Genomic DNA, 19938 nt, shown 5'->3' with positions numbered 1-19938 from the left:
TATACACATCTTACATACTAAAGTTGATTGAGACACTCATTTTGGGTCGCAGGGAGTACCAATTAGGGTGATCATTTGCCTGTGGAGGAGCCACTGTCCTGCAAGGAATTCACACATTCAGTTCAAGAAAGACGAACATAAGAAAGACGATCATTTGGGGACAATTTTACTTCTCCAATCTCTGCACCAACTAGGGATGCATACGGCTTTTTAAGTATGAGTATTAGGATTTTTTATCTCAGTTACGCACCGAGCCTAGTCCTCAACAAAGAATAGTAGACGGAACTTTCAATTTGTTCCCCTCGACCCCGTGTCGTCCCCATGGGTAAACCCTCGCCGCCGCGACTCGACCCCTCCTGCCCCTTCCCCTCCTCGCCGCCGTCCGCAACGCCGCCAGGCAAAGCCGGGCCGGCAGGGTGGCGGCGCGGCTTCTCCACCCTTCGAGCATCACGGGTGGGGCGGGACGGCCAGATCGCAAGGAGGCGCCAGGTGGCAACTCTTGGCGGCGTTGTGCGCAGCGCGGCGTCGTCGTCTAGGATGCGAGCTCGACGGCCGATCCAATCTTTGCGATGCGGCGGCGATGGCTGTGGCGGCGTGGTGGTCGGCCCTGTCTCGGGCGGCGGCGGCTACAGGCGTGGCGCGACCCTGTATCGGGAAGGGCGGTGGCTGCGGTCGGCGCGCCATCAGGCGTCGGATTGGCGGTGATGGCATGGAGGCCATGGTGGTCTAGTCGGCGGCGCCTCCGGTCAGATCTGATATGGCCGGTACAGCTGGCAATGTTGGCCATCTCCTCCGTCGGAGGTGGTCGGCCTGATGCTGGATGGTCAGATCTCGAGATCAGTCATCTAGCTCCGGCTGCGAGTCGGGAAGACATAGTTGCCGGTGAAAACCGAGATGATCGCAGGCGATGGCAACGTTCTGTGTCGATACCATGATGAAGGCATCGTCGTGTAACTATTGTCGACCTACTCGTGCTGCTCCAGGGGAACCCTAGGATCTGGTCCTCCAGATCGGATGATGGCGGTACTACGGTGTCATTTTCTCTCTTGAGAGCATCGTTTGTGGAGCAGTGCTGGAAGACAGAGGCAGGAGGTGGAGCGGCTTCGTCTTGCACGGAGATTTCGATGGAGATGCCAAGTCATGCCTGGTTGGCAGGTGCTACGCACGACAGATCTTCCAGAATCTTCGCGTCTGGATGGACAAGCACTGGCCGGTGGCGCCGTTGGTCGTCGTGGTGGCGCCGACGAAAGGACAGACTAGCAAGGATGATGCGGATCTCTCTACTGAAGATGGGACAGCGTCCGATGAAAATGGCGATGTCTAGAACGTATGCAGGTGGTGTTCACTTTAGGTCTGCTGCACCGTTTGTTGGTTCCGATATGTCATGTGGATGGATCGGCGACGACACCGGGTTTAGATATAGGGAGTGAGGGCACTCCACATTATCGAGTTTTGTAGGTGTGAGCGGTGGCTTCGGGTGGCTTGATGTATATTCTTATTAGACCTTTGTTGAATAATAAATAAAGATGGCCGTATGCATCGATTGATACAGAGGCGGGTCTTAATTAACCTCCTTTTCCAAAAGAAAAAAGCTTGTGCAATAATTAATTCCACAAACTCTGTTGAGCACTTGATTAAAGTTTGTGCACAGTGACAGCAGTCTCTGTTATGCGGCATGTGTGCCTGATGGAACTGAAGAAAGAACGTGAGGGAGCTTACTACTCTGGTTGTCTATAGCACCTGCATGCTGTTTCTTGTACTCTGCAATCATGTACTATATGTCCATCCTGAAACGTGCTGGTAATTTGAACATGGTACATCTACCGAAGCAGCGCAAATCACAGCTTAAATGCATATATTACTTTATATAGCTCTGAAGCGTAGATTTGAGCCCCATTTGACCCATTCACAGTCTTTTGCATTTGCGTCAAAATCTTTATCATAAGACTGGCAAAAACACACAGACACAAGCCGCTATCTGAAAAGAAAAATTGCGGGGTAAGCCGCTATCTGAATTGACTGTGCACATGCCACAAGCAAAGTTCCAGTGGACATGATACTCATAATATGATTTGTGCGAGGATATGCTTGTTTTTTCTGCACAAAGTGAGCAGGTTTGAGCACGAGCTTCTTGCTCCAGTTCTGCAACTTTGGAGTTCATTTTCTCCAAGCTTCTGATCTTCACCCACCTTATTTTCATCAGAGCTTACGGAACAGAAAAACGAAACAACTCCAAACTGAGTATGATGACCATTCGTGTGTGGAGGATGCCGTGTCCATGCAACCTCCGCCATCGGATGGTGATCAGATGGACGTAAAAGCTCGGGATGGTGCGAAAAGCATATTGTTCAGATCGACTGTACCTTCTCTTCAGACACTGGTGTCCATTCTTCAGTTAATTTCAGAGGTTGATGATGAACAGGAGAGCTTCAGGGGTGTTTTGTGCACCTGCATTGCTGTTAATTGTGTTTGGGGTGTTTTCTGCTCTGAAATCACGGGATGTATGTCCATTCTGAAAGGCACTAGTAATTTGAATTATTTTTTTCGAAGTTTGGTGGCAGCTTTTTTTTGAGTGAAAATTTGGTGGCAGCTTTGTGTACATGGTGAATCGGCAAGCAGAGCTCCTGCCTACTTAAGTTTCAGTGGTCGTCGCTCGAGCTCACTGGAGACATTATGTGTTTCCGTGGTTACCTGAGCTCCCCAGATGTCTGGATGAGTGCGCTTCTGCAGCTGTTGGGAAGCCGTTGAGCTTCCAGGACCAGTTTTTAATTTGACAAAACACACACAATCAGCGGTCTGAATTAAACATGTACAATATGCCACACGCAATGCTTCAGCCAATTAATAGCACCCGATCGTGCTCAACGATTTTTAAAAGTTCACGCATTTGAAAAAAAAGTTAAGAGATTTTTATAAGAAAGTTTAAGGATTCCAGATTTGATTTTTTCATGAATTTAAGAAAGAATCATGAATTTTAAAAAACAAAAAAGAAAAAAAGATGAAAACCAGGCCAAAAAAAAAGGAAAACCATTGCGTTTTTAACTAAGAGTGGTGTCATACCTATAATTGTCACAACTACTAAGGTGGCCTGTTGGTGTATAGCCTAATGGGAGGTCTATAGTTTGAAGCTTGTCGGGTGCATAATTTTTAAACTTTAACAAAAAGAAAAATTAAACTTTAAGTGAAGAGAAAAAAAGTTCTAAACTTAAAAAAAAAAGTGAAACTTTAAGTGAAGAGAAAAAAAAAATGAACATACGGGCATTTACGTACAGACAGGCGACCCATCATACATACGAAAGTGGGTCAAAACTCCATATTGTGCTTTATACATTTAGTAGGCGGGTGTACCGAAGCGGGGCTCACTATAGAAACAGTCAATGGTATTTATAATTATACACATATTTGTTGTGCAGATATACATTAACCATCTATTCGGCAGAGTTGTTAGCTTTCGGCAGTTCTTCAAGTGAACTCTCTCAAGAAGAGAAACTGTTAATTCTTCTCCTTCTATTGCCACCCATCTCTTCAAATCTCCAATTTTTCTAACACGAGGTGTTTTAATGTTGGAAATGCTGCAGGTGAATTGTGATTGCATAGGCTCTTATCAAAACAAGAACTTTCAGAGCCTTAAATTGACCGAATTTGGGAAATTCATCACACATTTTACAGCCATCTAGGTGGAGCTTGGTCAAATTCCCCAGAAAAGTAAGATCTGTCACCCATGTTCGGAAATTGGTACCTTTGTAGAGTATGAGTATATTCTTAGAAACCTCAATGCAACCTGGTTTAGGTGCATCAAGGACATCCCAGTGATGGTTCAGTGTCTCTTTATTTCCAAGAATGCACGCTTTAGCATCTGCTTGAGTTACATATTGAAGACTGGATAGTTTGAATTCACCACCAAGGTTTAAGCCATGTATTTATCCAATAGTACTGCAACCAGGGCTAGAACCCACAGCAAATATTTTAATGTCTGCAGAGAAGTGACGTTCCCGAGTTATGGAGGCATGCACTCCAGTGATCTGCAACCATTAGTATAGAGATGACCGAGATTTGTCATATACTTCTTATCCTTAGGAAGTCAACCAGGACTCTCAGAAGTAGAAAGGTTAAGGGTCTGTAGATTATACAGTATGCCCATTTCCTTGTGAAGCTCTTTGATCCACGTGTTCTATGAGAGATTGAGATACCTCAGGTGTTGTAAGTGCCTTGGTTCAAGTGGAAGTTTGCACAGTGCGTGCATATGAATGTACTTCGACAAGTGTGGTGTTGACCCAGCAGTGTGTTTATCTACAAACAATAGTGTCTAGAGAAATGTAGAGTTTTTTTCTAGATAATCATACAAAAGGGTTCCAATTTGGCGATAGATGAGAACAAGTGCCATGTAGGGCCTCATGAGAACAAGTCATTGATCACGCATATCAATTATAGTAGGACAATATTTTCCCATTACAGATGAGGCAATGTCATGCATAAGATCATGTATCTTGCATACTGTTCTAGAACGGACCCCCCCCCCCCCACCCCAGAATTTGCTTGACTTTTTGAAAGAATGACCTTCAAGTTAGCTTGTTACAAATTTCTCTGCCTACCTGTCGAGGAATTGTCACGGCAGATGTCCTCGTGCAAGGACTTAGTCGTGGAGCCATCGCCGCTAGGAAGCTTAAAGGGGTTAAACGGGACAAGGAACACGAGGGTTATACTGGTTTGGCCCCTTACGGTGAAGGTAAAAGCCTACGTCCAGTTGAGGTGGTATTGCTTAGGGTTTCGATGACCAGGGAGCTTAATCGCTATGCCCGGCTCTCGATCTGTCGTTTCTCTCTCTGAACCGCCGCCAGGTCGTCCCTTTATATAGAGAGGTTGACGCCCCGCGGCTCTCAGAGTCCCGACCGGCTTATAACAGTATCTGGCTCGGACTCTCAACTACTCTTGCCTTACATTACAAGTCTTGCCATAACGGCGGGTTATCACTACGGGCCTTAAGCCGCCTCCGGGTCTTAAGCCCATTATTGATCCGCCATCCTCAAGCTTGGTACTGGGCTTTACGTGATGATCATTATGACGTAACCCGGCCCCTCCTGAGCGGGTGACTCTAATGGTTATATCCTCAACATTAGGCCCCAGATTGATTTGAACCGGTTCATGTCAATCTTCAATCCCTTTGAAAGAAAATCTTCCTGCTTCTGCTTGTGCGGAAGTTATAACCCGCCGTGACGTCATCTTCTGGATTCTTGGTAACCCGCCGTGACGTCATCTTCCATTAAATTCATTTTTTATTCTGTCATATCCCAACGGATCTTATCTTTAATGACCATCCCGAAAACCGAGGCGTTTCTGTGGCGAGATAATCACGTCTTGGCATCCTCGTTTCTCGCGCCCATTTATCAGTCACCCTTATAAATAGGCCCAGCACATAAGCCTTCATTCACTCCTTTCTTCCATCGTCTTCCTCCTCTGACACCCGAGAGCTCGAGCTCCGCCGCCGCCGCCGCGCCCCTTGTCTTCCTCAACCTTGGCCGCTGCATCACCCTGAACTGGTCCAGAGGAACGGCGGCGACCTCCGCATCTCATCAGCGCCAGTAAGTCCTTGCACCTCCCTACAGTAGATTCGCATTAGGGTTCTGTCGTTCTTCCCCTGTTCTTCGTAGTTTATCCTGAGTTCTTCACAGTTCTTCCACCGCGACCCCTTTTGATCCGGAAAACAGGGTAGAACTCCTGCGGTAGTGGTTTCGCACTCATTTTTATGCTAGTAGATCCCTTCTGTCCGCAGAAAGACCTCGTTCTGAGCTCATGAACTTCTCTGTATCAGCTTTCTAGGTCTAGAAATTTTTCCTTTCTGGACGATCGTTTGATCCAAAATAATTACTACGATCTGTGAAACTTGTTTGTGCCACACTTAGTCAAAAATTGCATCTGTTAGCTATGGCGGCTCATATCTCCGGCTTAAAAGAGGCCATGTGCTGTGAAATTTCCGGCTCATTTATGATAGAGTTTTAAACAACTTGAATGACTCATGATGCCCACAGCGGCTTAGATAACCCGACATAATTGGCCATATATCATTAGGCCCCTTCATAAGCCGCCATCTGGAATACTGAACTGTAATCTTACTCCGGCTTATATTTGACCCGGACATTTCCTTTTGTCATAGGCTTTCATCTTTCATAATGCCGCTCAAGGCTCCCAAGGCACCCATTACCTGCAACTGGATGAGATCCAATGTTACTGATGATACTTTAGCTGATTTCGTGAAGACGGGTTACCTGCCTAAAAAGGAGTTCATGTCTTATCGTGCCCCTGACCCGTCTGAAGAAAGACCTCAACCAAGAGATGGAGAGGTTGTGATATTTGCTGATCACATGAGCCGGGGCTTTGCTCCTCCCGGCTCAAAATTCTTCAGAGACGTTCTGAACTTTTTCGATCTGTGACCTCAAGACATTGGACCCAATTCCGTGTCGAACATTTGTAACTTTCAAGTGTTTTGTGAGGTATACCTTGGAGAGGAACCCAGTCTGCTACTCTTTAGGGAGTTATTTTATTTGAACCGCCAGAATGAATGCGCCAACGGGCCTAGCTTGGAACTTGGTGGAATCTCCATTCAACGACGGAGAGATTGCCTCTTTCCTTATGCTGAGCCGCCAAGCCACCCAAAGGACTGGAACCAGACATGGTTCTACTGCCAAGATACTTCTCCGGCTGATGAGAACCCTCTGCCCGGCTTTCGTGCCCTGCGTCTGGAGCCAAATGACACCCTGCCAGACAAACTATCTCAAGTTGAGCGTCAACCACTGATCCCCACCATCAACAAGATTAAGGCTCTTCTGGGAAATGGCCTTAACGGCGTTGATCTGGTCCGGGTCTGGATTTCCTGGCGGGTGATTCCCTTGAGCCGCCGCCCCGGCTTAATGTGTGATTACACGGGCCGGAAGGATGATCCTCTGCGGCACAGCCCCAACGACCTACCTGAGGACGTCGTTGACGACATGACCAAGTCCCTCTTGAACAAGAGCTTAGCAGACTGCGGGAGGACCGGCTTAAGCCCCTTCTGCCAAGCTAACCCGGCTCCGGCGGTAAGCTACCGATCTGAGCACTTTACTTTCCATTTTAACAATTTTCGTTTTAACTTCAAGGAAACCTTTGTTGCATTTTTCCAGGCTAATGACAAGTTCTGGAAGGTCAAGTATGACCATGAGGCTGCTAAAAAAGCCAGGAAGGCTAAAAAAGCCGCCAGGAGAGCCGCTCCCCGCAAGAAGGGAAGTAAGCCTAGCGCCTTAGAGCTGCTTCGGTTGGATGATAGCTCCGAGTTAGAGGTAGCCCTTGATTCTTTAGGCTCTTCTTTTGTTTTTCGTCTGCTTTTAACCACCTTATTGACACTGATTATCAGCAGGATGATACCGGAGCAAGTAACCCGGTGACTGAAGAGGTAACTATACTTTCCTCCGACTCGGACCCCTCGCCAAGGCTGAAAGTCCGAAGAGTAACCTGGAAAGTAAGATTTTCGCATCCTTTAGCTTATCAAGATCCTCAATTTCTTTTGAAGCAACAGATTCATGAGAGCCGGAGGCAAACCCGGGCCAGCAAGGATGCAGACCTCTCCTCCGGCTTACCCGAAGCATCAAGAAAGCGCCGGACCGAGGTTATCTCCAACTTATATCCTTTTCATCCTTTGGCGGGCATCACTCGCCAACCACTCAATTCTTCTGATTCAAACTATCAGGAAACTTCACCTTCCTCCGGTGACTCCATGCAATCTAACTTGCCGGCTTTCAAGACCGCACCCAGGTAATGATGATCATCTCATTTTGTGCTTATCTTATTTATGTTTTTTGTACTAACCTTTTGACTTTCAGTGCCCAAGCCAAGCTCAGCAAGAGGGCAAAGAAAAATAAACCGGTCGAAGAGCCGGACTTAACTGAACCCAACGCCTCTGCCTCTGAGCCGCCATCTGCACCAGCTCCGGAAACCGCCGCTTCAACGGAAGAACAAACCATGGCGGGTTCTAACAACCCGGAGATTCCCAGCTCAGCTCAACCGGCCGATGACCCGGATGTGGTGATCACCCGGACCGAATATGTTGAGCCGGGAAGACCCACTGTGCTGGCCAGATGCTCTGCCAAAGAAGAACTGCTGGAGCGCCGCAGGGCCAGACTGGAGATCACTGACTATGCTAACTTGAGCATTGGAGATATTGTTTCTGGTTACATTGGTCAAGTGCACAACAGCCGGGACCTGGAGATTGACATGGTAAAGCAGATACAGCAAAAATCTGAGGTACAACTCTCTTGCTTACTCCATAGTCATCCTTACTATGCTAGCCCCCAAGTCTACTACTTATGATAGAATACTTGTAGACTTAACTTCCGGCTTACCTTCATGAACCGGCAATTATAAATAGAACCTTTCAGCATACATTAGCCCCCATGTGCCAAGTGTCTTTGCTTGCAAAGTGCTTGGGACTTTAATGTTATATGATAATTACTCAAACTGTAACCCGGAACTTGTACAGGCTGTCTGCAATAAATTTGAATCTGAAATCTCTGAGCTGAAGAACCGCCTGAAGACTCAGGAGACTAAGACCCGGAAGGCCAATGCCAAATTTGAGTTCAGTGTTGCTGCACAAGAAAAGCTGAAGAAGAAAATTGAAACAGAAAGGAAGACTTGGGCCGAGGAAAAAACGGCCTTGCTCAGCCGGGCCGAACAAGCGGAGGCTGCTCTGACTGAGAGAACCGCCGAACTCTCCGGCTTAAAACGCCATGTGTCACAGATGGTCTCCGCAATCTTCGGTAAGTCATTCTGCAAGCTTTTAACAAGCTTACATTCTTTATGTCTTATAAGTCCCACCATTGCCATCAGCTCACCTGACTTTGTTATGCAGGTCCCAGAAGCTCCAACCTTAATCAGAATGTTCTGACCAAGCTGAAGGCTGTTTACACCTTGGTGGAGCAACTCTACACCGGGTCACAGCGTGCTTTAGCCGTTGTGGCTCTGTCCAATGAGGTTCTGACTCACCTGGCGGACGTACTCAGGCGGCTTGCCGTTCTTCCTCAGCGCTTCCAAGAGCTAAGACGGGCCTCTGCGAGAGCCGGAGCTATAGCTACTCTGAGCCGGGCCAAGGCGTTTCTCCCGGAGCTAGACCCGACCGACATCGCTCTTGGATACCCCAGCCTGAAGGAAGATGGGACCCCCTTCGATCAGAAAGACTTTGCCGCCTGTGTGAAAAGCATGCGCCCGGTGACTACCATGATTGGGAATGACACAGATCTTACCAAGTATCAGCCGGGTTATGACGCGGAGAATCAAAGGATCCCAACTCCACGCTATGAAGCAGTCAGCCTGATCCCGCCGACTCGTAAGCACACCTTCGCCCCAGAAGTTGACCCAGCCGGGTTAATTGATGATGAGGCTCAATTTGAAGCTTTGAACGGCATTGACTAGAAATCATCAACCTTCCAGGTCATGGGAACAGCCGGAGGAGCGGAGAGGGATGAGCCGGAAGCTTCGACCCAACAAGCACCTTGATTTTTTTTAGGCGGCTCATGGTTACACCTTAAAACAATGCCTCACCTTTTGGGCTCGGGGAGTCTTGTACTAGAGTAAGACAAACACTTAATTTTGTCGTGCCATCGTGCACGTGTTGAATGCTTAACTCCATTGAAGCTGCTTCTTTATATTCCTCCGGGTTATATTTGATCATTTATTTTCCTTAAGCTTGAAGAACTGTCTTTAATTGCTCTGCATAGAAAAATAAATCACAAGTCTCTAGGCGGCTTACCGCATGGAGAGTCATATATCTTACACTTAACCCGGAACATAACCAAGGTCATAAAAAACCGACTCTCAATCATACCTTCGGGATAACCACAATAGCCTACCTGCAAGCCTTGGAAGTATACTTCCGGTTTATGTAACCCAAATAATGAGGTTGAGAACTCAACTCCAGTTCACCAGCATCGATAATTCTTATTGTGTGCTATCAACATTGTTAATCAAAGTTAAGCCGGCGGAGCAAGAACCGCCCTTGCACACTGTTGATATGATCAAAACAACTTGTTGCAAACCAAAAGATCAAAACTTAAGGGCTTCTGATTCGAATACGACCAGAGAACCGTCCCAAAGAGGTTAAGCTAAGATTCGAATACGATCATATAGCCCCCAGTGGCGTTGGCGTTGCCGATCAAGAGGGTACCGACAGCTATGTTCTCTTTGGTTCGAATACGACCTATGTGTGAACAGGAAGACCCCAAATGACCTTGAGAGTTGTTTAACGACGCTGATTCGAATACGATCCACGTCAGTTCCCAAAGGGGGTTGAGCTATGATTCAAATATGATCAAGAAAAACTCCCCAATGAGCTCGGCGATTTGCCAATCAAGTGGGTATCGACAGCTATGTTCTCTTTGGTTCGAATACGACCTATGTTTGAACAGGAAGCCCCCAAATGATCATATTGTTAACGGCCAGATTCGAATACGATCGTAAGCCGGGTCCACCTCCAAGTGACCATGTAATGTTGTAATGGAAATAACACATTTACCTTTGGAGGAGAAAAGGACAGAGGTCCTGCTTTATTATTTATCATAATATATACATGGCTATAGAAATATGTACATTATGAGAGCCGGTGGCTCAAGTGTAATAAGGCCGAAGCTGAGCTATGTTCCACGGCCGACGGGTCTCCTCCTCCGACTTACGTGAATCTTTGTGCTCCCGAACATCGATAAGGTAATATGACCCGTTGTGCAAGTTCTTGCTGACCACAAAGGGCCCTTCCCAAGGCGGGGATAACTTGTGTGCATCTGGTTGATCTTGGATGAGCCGGAGCACTAGATCACCTTCCTGGAAGACCCGGGACTTAACCCGGCGGCTTTGATAAAGGCGCAGGTCTTGTTGGTAAATCGCCGAGCGAGCTGCTGCCACATCACGCTGTTCGTCCAACAAGTCAAGAGCATCTTGGCGCACCCGCTCATTATCCGCCTCAACGTAAGCCGCCACTCGAGGCGAGTCATGACGGATGTCGCTAGGGAGGACTGCTTCCGCTCCATAAACCATGAAGAAAGGCGTGTAACCCGTAGATCTGTTAGGAGTAGTATTGATGCTCCATAACACGGAGGGTAACTCCTCCACCCAACAACCCGGCGTCCGTTGCAAAGGGACCAAAAGCCGGGGCTTGATGCCCTTCAAAATCTCCTGATTAGCTCTCTCAGCTTGACCATTGGATTGAGGGTGAGCCACTGATGAAACATCAAGTCGAATATGCTCTCGTTGACAAAACTCCTCCATGGCGCCCTTAGACAGATTGGTACCATTGTCAATTATAATGTTGTGTGGAAAACCAAAGCGAAATATCACCCTTTTCATGAACTGTGGCCGCGTCACACTTGCTAACTGGCTCTACCTCCACCCACTTTGTGAACTTGTCAACTGCCACCAAGAGGTGGGTCTTCTTATCCTTGGACCTTTTAAAAGGCCCAACCATATCAAGCCCCCAGACCGCAAATGGCCAAGTAATTGGAATCATCCTCAACTCCTGAGCTGGCACATGAGCCCGTCGCGAGAACCTCTGACAACCGTCACATTTACTGACCAAGTCCTCCGCATCAGCATGAGCCATTAGCCAATAAAAACCATGACGAAAAGCCTTGGCCACAAGGGATTTTGAGCCGGCATGATGGCCACAATCCCCCTGGTGAATCTCACGCAAAATTTCTTGACCTTCCTCAGGGGAAACACAACGCTGGAAAGTTCCAGTGACACTGCGACGATGCAGCTCGCCATTGACAATTATCATTGACTTAGACCGTCGGGTTATTTGTCTGGCCAAAGTTTCATCCTCAGGCAATTCTCCCCGGGTCATGTAAGCCAAGTATGGTACTGTCCAGTCTGGGATAATGTGGAGAGCCGCCACTAACTGCGCCTCCGGGTCAGGGATAGCCAAGTCTTCCGCTGTAGGCAACTTAACAGAAGGGTTATGCAAAATGTCCAAGAAAGTATTAGGCGGCACCGGCTTTCGCTGAGAGCCCAGCCGGCTTAATGCATCAACCGCCTCGTTCTTCCTGCGATCAATGTGCTCTACTTGGTAACCCTGAAAGTGTCCAGCAATGGCATCAACTTCACGGCAATAAGCCGCCATGAGAGGGTCCTTGGAATCCCACTTGCCTGACACTTGTTGAGCCACTAAATCTGAGTCGCCAAAGCACCTTACCCGGCTCAAGCGCATCTCCTTAGCCATCCGAAGACCATGGAGCAAGGCCTCGTACTCAGCTGCATTGTTAGTACAGGGAAACATCAACCGTTGCACATAACGAAACTTGTCACCTCGAGGGGAAGTTAATACAACTCCAGCCCCTGAGCCCTCCAACTGCCTAGACCCGTCGAAGTGAATAGTCCAGTATGTATTATCCGGTTTCTCTTGAGGCACCTGCAGCTCTGTCCAATCGTTGATGAAATCCACCAATGCTTGAGATTTGACAGCAGTGCGTGGCACATATTTCAAACCATGAGGCCCAAGCTCTATAGCCCACTTAGCCACTCTTCCTGTGGCTTCTCTGTTTTGGATGATATCTCCTAGGGGAGCAGAACTAACCACAGTGATGGGGTGACCCTGGAAATAATGCTTAAGCTTCCGACTTGCCATGAACACACCATAAACAAGCTTCTGCCAATGTGGATACCGCTGTTTGGACTCAATGAGTACCTCGCTAACGTAGTAAACCGGCCGCTGAACCGGATACTCCTTGCCCTCTTCCTTGCGCTCCACCACCACAGCCACACTGACGGCTCGTGTGTTAGCGGCTACATACAGTAATATGGGCTCCTTGTCAACTGGAGCAGCAAGAACTGGGGGCTCAGCCAGCTGTCTCTTCAAATCCTCAAAGGCAGCATTAGCAGCATCATTCCAGACAAAGTCATCTGTTTTCTTCATCAACTGGTACAGTGGCATGGCCTTTTCACCCAAACGGCTTATAAACCGGCTCAAAGCAGCGATGCGGCCCGCCAGACGCTGGACGTCGTTTATGCACGTCGGCTTAGCCAGAGAGGTGATTGCCTTGATCTTTTCCGGGTTAGCTTCAATGCCTCTTTGAGAAACCAGGAAACCCAAGAGCTTGCCTGCGGGAACACCAAAAACACACTTGGCCGGGTTAAGCATCATCTTGTAAACCCGGAGATTATCAAAGGTTTCTCTAAGATCATCTACCAGGGTCTCCTTCTCCCTGGACTTAACCACGATATCATCCACATAGGCATGAACATTGCGCCCAATCTGGTTATGAAGACAATTCTGCACACAACGCTGATAAATCGCCTGTGCACTCTTGAGTCCAAAAGGCATAGACACATAACAGAAGGCTCCAAAGGGAGTGATGAACGCCGTCTTCTCCTGGTCCTTAACTGCCATTTTAATCTGATGGTATCCAGAATAAGCATCCAAAAAACTTCAGCGCTCACAACCCGCCGTAGCGTCAATGATTTGATCAATATGGGGGAGAGCAAAAGGATCAGCCGGACAAGCCTTGTTTAAGTCCGTGTAGTCCACACACATCCGCCAGGTGCCGTTCTTCTTGAGCACGAGTACCGGGTTAGCTAACCATTCTGGATGAAAGACTTCAACAATAAACCCGGCTGCCAAGAGCCGGGCCAGCTCCTCACCAATGGCTTTCCGCCTCTCCTCATTAAACCGCCGAGGAATTGCCTGACCGGCTTAAATTTAGGATCAATATTGAGAGTGTGCTCAGCGAGTTCTCTAGGTACACTTGGCATGTCAGAAGGTTTCCATGCAAAAATGTCCCTGTTCTCACGGATGAACTCGATGAGCGCGCCTTCCTATTTCGGATCCAGATTGGCACTGATGCTAAACTGCTGAGATGAGTCACCTGGAACGAAGTCAACAAGTTTAGTCTCATCAGCTGACTTAAATTTCATTGCCGGCTCATGCTCCGTGGTCGGCTTTTTCAAGGATGTCATATCTGTCGGGTCAACATTGTCCTTATAAAACTTCAACTCCTCTGCTGCACAAACAGATTCTGCATAAGCCGCGTCACCTTCCTCACACTCCAAGGCTATCTTTCGGCTGCCATGAACCGTAATGGTCCCATTGTGACCCGGCATCTTGAGCTGCAAATACATGTAACACGGCCGTGCCATGAACTTGGCGTAAGCCGGCCGCCCAAATAAAGCATGATACGGACTTCTTATCTTAACCACCTCAAAGGTTAATCTTTCCGCCCTGTAGTTGTACTCGTCTCCAAAAGCCACTTCCAGCTCGATCTTACCAATTGGATATGCCGACTTGCCAGGCACCACACCATGGAAAACAGTATTGGACTGGCTGAGGTTCTTATCAATCAACCCCATACGACGAAAGGTCTCATAATAGAGGATGTTGATGCTGCTGCCTCCGTCCATGAGCACTTTAGTGAATTTATATCCCCCCACCTGAGGAGCCACCACCAGAGCCAGGTGACCCGGATTATCAACCCGGGGATGGTGATCTTCCCTACTCCACACAATAGGCTGCTCAGACCATCTTAAATAGCGTGGAACCGCCGGCTCAACAGCATTCACAGCCCTTTTGTGAAGCTTCTGATCTCGCTTGCACAGACTGGTGGTAAACACATGATACTGTCCACCATTGAGCTTCTCTGGATTAGTCTGGTATCCCCCCTGCTGCTGCTGCTGATGACCCTGGCCGGACTGCTGATTAAAGCCCCCTTGAACATTCTGAGAATTGGAATTTGAGCCGCCGCCCGGGCCATGAAAGCCGCCGGCGCCTGAGCCGCCGCCCGGGCCATTATTGCCATTGAAGGCATTGGAATTTTTGAAGGCCTTCATGATTGCGTAGTCCTTCCACAGATGAGTGGCTGGCTTTTCCCTAGAGCCATGCCTTGGACAAGGCTCATTCAACAACTGCTCAAGCGTCGGGCCTGACCCGCCGGCGCGGGGAGGCGGTCTCCCCTTGCGCCGGTGGTTGTTACCCTGTGAACTGGCGTTGGCCACAAACTCCATACTGCCATCAGCCTTACGCTTGTTACCCCCCTGGTTCGCCGGGTTATGCTGGGGGCCCTTGCCATTCCTATCCTTTCATCATCCGACGCGGGATCCTTGGTACTATCAGAGTCAGCGTACTTAACCAGTGTCGCCATCAGCGTACCCATATCGTTGCAATCGCGCTTGAGCCGCCCGAGCTTCATCTTCAGGGGCGCAAAGCGACAATTCTGCTCTAACATTAAGACTGCAGAGCCGGCATCCATCTTATCAGATGAATGTATTATCTCTTTGACCCGGCGAACCCAATGGGTTGTCGATTCACCCTCCTGTTGCTTACAGTTAGTCAAATCCACAATTGACATAGACTGCCTACAGGTATCTTTGAAGTTTTGGATGAACCGGGCTTTTAGTTCAGCCCAAGACCCGATAGAGTTTGGTGGCAGTCCCTTCAACCAAGTGCGGGCAGTTCCATCCAACATCATGATGAAGTACTTGGCCATTGCTGCTTCACTAACCTCCAGCAACTCCATGGCCATCTCGTAACTCTCGATCCAGGCTCCGGGTTGTAAATCAGCCGTGTAATTAGGCACCTTCCTAGGCCCTTTGAAATCCTTGGGGAGACGTTCATTGCGGAGAGCCGGTACCAGACAAGGGACACCTCCAGTCCTCGTAGGTATACCCGCATCGATAGAAGCCGTCGGATAAGCCGGGGGTGGCTGGTAAGCCGTCAACTGAGGTGCCTGCTCCGCCTCTTGCCGTGCTCTGTCTTGGTCTACCGCGTGAAAGGCTCCGTTATGAGCCGGGCCGTGGCCAGGAGGCAAGTCATTGCGTCGGACGTTGCTTGACCCGGTCGCTGAGACCATGTGTCTGCTGTAACTCGTGCTCCGGCCTGGACGAGGGGTTGAATGAATCCTGTCCCGGCTATAAGAATATGCCTCCTGCTGCGCCAGAGCCGTCTGAAGGAGTTCTGACCCGGCGGGTTTCAACCGCCGTTGGAGAGTCGCCATCGGTTGCGAGAGCCGCCAGTCGCGCTGCTGCGGCAACCATGTTTTCCAACGGGTTGGCATAATGACCCAGTGATATTGGCACATACTGAGGCGGGGCAGCGTTCACCCGGGGAGGCCCCATCACTTGGGGCTGAATTGGCGTTCCAGCCCCGAGCGTCGTGACCTCTGGCGGGTTACTGGGCCCTGCACCAGGCGTGTTGAAGAGGTTACGAGGATCGTAAACCGGAGGGAGTCGAGATTGGGCCTTTTGATGCCTCCTTCTCATGACCTCATTGGACGCGTTTTGATCCATCGTGAGCCGGAAGGACTGTGCCTGAATCAGCTGAGTCTGGGCGTCGAGAGCCGCCCTCTCCGCAGCCATCCTGATCCCTTCCGCCGCTAGATCCTCCTTGGCTTTTGCTAGATCTAGCTTTAACTGTGCCACCTCCGTGTCATGCTGAGCTTGATCCGCTGGGGCGACCGTAGCGGTTAACAGGGCCATCATCTTGTCTGTGAGATCCATCAGCACCTGAGCCAGCGAGGGCACAGGGCTTCCTGCCCCGGCGGTGGGGTTTTGAACAGGTTGTGCGCCAGCCATGAAGATTCCAACCCGGCTCGGCGGCTCAAAGGGGTCCGGAATACTGTCGCCATCGGAACAACCCCTGAGCCTGCCATCTTGAAGTTGGTATAACGAATCGGTCTCCTCTGTGGATGACTCGCCGTCAGAGCGAGCGGCCGTCTCATCACCAGATCCAGATCCTTCAGAGAGCTCTCCATGGACGCATCCCACGAAAGCACGCTTCAAGGCAGGCAAAGTCCGAGCGGGTCGTGCACATTGAGCCGTCTCGATGAGATCGGTGCAGAGGTCCGGCTCAGGGCCCGGCTCACCAATCTTGCCAATAAAGACATGAATTCCGCCAAAGGGGACCCGGTACCCGTACTCAATTGAGCCGGCGTCGGGGCCCCAGTTTGCATCGTCGATGTAGAGCTTGCCGCGACGACTCTTGGTCATCCGGCCCACAGCGTATCCCTTGAGCCCTTCGAAGCTGCCCTTCAAGAACTCAAATCCACCGTGCGCTGGCCCCACGGTGGGCGCCAACTGTCGAGGAATTGTCACGGCAGATGTCCTCGTGCAAGGACTTAGTCGTGGAGCCATCGCCGCTAGGAAGCTTAAAGGGGTTAAACGGGACAAGGAACACGAGGGTTATACTGGTTCGGCCCCTTACGGTGAAGGTAAAAGCCTACGTCCAGTTGAGGTGGTATTGCTTAGGGTTTCGATGACCAGGGAGCTTAATCGCTATGCCCGGCTCTCGATCTGTTGTTTCTCTCCCTGAACCGCCGCCGGGTCGTCCCTTTATATAGAGAGGTTGACGCCCCGCGGCTCTCAGAGTCTCGGCCGGCTTATAACAGTATCCGGCTCGGACTCTCAACTACTCTGGCCTTACATTACAAGACTTGCCATAACGGCGGGTTATCACTACGGGCCTTAAGCCGCCTCCGGGTCTTAAGCCCATTATTGATCCGCCATCCTTAAGCTTGGTACTGGGCTTTACGTGAAGATCATTATGACGTAACCCGGCCCCTCCTGGGCGGGTGACTCTAATGGTTATATCCTCAACACTACCTTTTCAAGATTGTCGCCTTCCACCAATGGTATGTAATCATGTGCTATCCATAGCTGGATTAAAATCTCCACATCAATCTGGTAATCTTTAGGAAATACTACAAAAAAATTAAAGCATTGTTTCAAGTGTGATGGCAAGTCATGATAGTTGAGTTTGAGTATTGCTAAAGTTCCCGTCTTCTCATTGCCCGTGTTGCTTCTGGTTAGTATGTTCTTCCATTGTTTCATGCTAATGTTATTACTCAACATAGATCCAAAGTCTTTGGCAGCCAAAGGGGATCCCCTACATCTATCTAGAATCTTTTCAAGCATGTCACTTAGCACATCTTCGTTTGGCTTTTGCAAATTAACTGCTCTTGTCCCAAATGTTTCCTTCAGGAATACATTATCTAGATTTTTGAGATTATGACTATCATTAGTGCACGTCTTCATAATTTGAGCCACTTGTGCATTACGAGTGGTCGTCAGTATTGCAATTTCCTTAGCATTGTGCTTCAGGCAGGTCTTGAGTTTTTCATACATATCAACATCTTCATTCCATACATTATCCAACACAATAAGGTATCGCTTCCCACTTAATTACTACCTTCTGAAGTTGCTGCAATGCCTTTTCATGATTAATCTCTTTGGTCTGACAGATGTTTCTTGCAACCTTAACAATGTCAAAATCATCACACACCCACCACCACCTTTGGAGCTGGAAATCCTCCTTTATTTCTGGGTCATTGTAGACAAGCTGAGCAAAGGTGTTCTCAGCCAGCACACCCATTCCAACAATGGGAAGGGCGATGAGATCCCTGTCGCTAGCTTGACCAATCAATATACTCTAGACATCCTGACAATATGTCATTCTCAGAGTCGAGTATGGTGGAATATGTAATGCGCCACTACTTAGATGCACTGGCGCATCTAGAATTGGACCAACAAGGGGGCAACATTATGAAGGGTTGTAGTTTTTTTTTTGCAAAACGCATTAAAAATAGTTCATAAAGTATTGAATATACATATGAATGCACTAGTAAAAAAACATCTTGGAAAGTGTGTGGGGGGGCAATGGCCCCCATGACCCCCACATTAGATCCTCCCATGCTTAGATGGGGTTGCGTGTTGCATCTGTTTGAATCCAAAGGTGTTCATCCATGTGACAAGGTCCTCAATGGTTTGCACAATTCTGCACAGTTTCTTGCCCATCCTGAAACGAAATATGATGGGGTTGTGGGCAGGGAAGAGGCTTATTGTATCAAAGCCAAGTTCTTGTAATGCCCGTTCTGGGCATCATGCTGGAGTACCTAGTACTTGAGCTCGTCGAAGAAATCGGTCCCCTCAAAGGCTACCTTCTTGAGGGCGTCGAGCCAGACACCCACTTCGCGCCAGAAAGCTTCTTTCGCCGCATCTTTGATGATGCGCAAGACTGCTGCCACATCACGCTCCAGGATCTCACGGTGCTTCTCCATGCCATACATGACCTTTTACTTGTCCGCCAGGAGGCTGGATGCCTTGTTCATCAACATGGATGCCAACGACTTGACCACAAACTCCATCATTGGTGTTCTCCTTTCACAACTCCTAACTTACAAGGAACACATAAGCCCTATATGGAAGAGAAAAAGGTGTGAGATTGGTGCTGATTTCCCACGCCGAGAGGCCGCGTATAGGGAAGGAAACCTAGCGGCGGCATGGAATAGAGATAAGAGGGAACGAGATGTGCAGCGGAGCCTTGACCTGCGACGGCAACGGCAACGGCCTGCCATCATCAGACCACAAGCCTTGGTTTGAGACATCTAGTTAATTACAACATATTGTATCATGAATAATTAAACTGTATATGAGAATCAACCTGAAGAAGCCATTTTAGGTCTTGTTAATCAAACCATGTGTTTATGATGATCGGTGTCACTGATGAACAGATATTTCCACAATCATTTGGATTTAAATATTTTGTTGATTTATATGCACATGGTCGGTGTGTCGCCTATTTTTACGGTGGTTGTCCCAAGATGGAAATTAACAAGATCTAAGAAGTTTGTGGCTGTATCAAAAATGTTGTTTTTTTCTTTCTTTCAGCCAACACTATTCATGCTAGCTAGCTTAAATGTACTTGTGTAGTGAAATATTTTAACGTGAAGAGAATCTTGTGATGGAGAAAGAAGCGTCATTGTCAGGCAATAGAGAGAGAAGCGCTAGGGGGACATTATAGTTTTCCTTTGAAACTCCAAAACACTATTTTCATAACCAAGATGGAGCCTGACCCATCGGATGTTAATATCCCATATATTGTATGTGCCTTTAGAGATATTATTTCCTTGACGGCTCTGGTACACTTGAAGGAAGAACAATAAAATC

At 48.5% G+C, this 19938-nt stretch overlaps 1 pseudogene; it reads right to left on the bottom strand.

Annotated features, from left to right (window-relative positions):
- Positions 1 to 3331: 3331 nt before the first annotated feature.
- Positions 3332 to 19139, bottom strand: LOC123157192 (putative disease resistance protein RGA4; annotated as a pseudogene).
- Between the last annotated feature and the right edge of the window lie 799 nt (positions 19140 to 19938).

This window comes from Triticum aestivum, chromosome 1D (assembly GCF_018294505.1).
Source record: "Triticum aestivum cultivar Chinese Spring chromosome 1D, IWGSC CS RefSeq v2.1, whole genome shotgun sequence".
In the NCBI taxonomy this organism is placed as follows: Eukaryota; Viridiplantae; Streptophyta; class Magnoliopsida; order Poales; family Poaceae; genus Triticum; species Triticum aestivum.
Note: the sequence above shows the minus strand (reverse complement) of the source record. Positions and strands in the feature narration are given on the sequence as shown.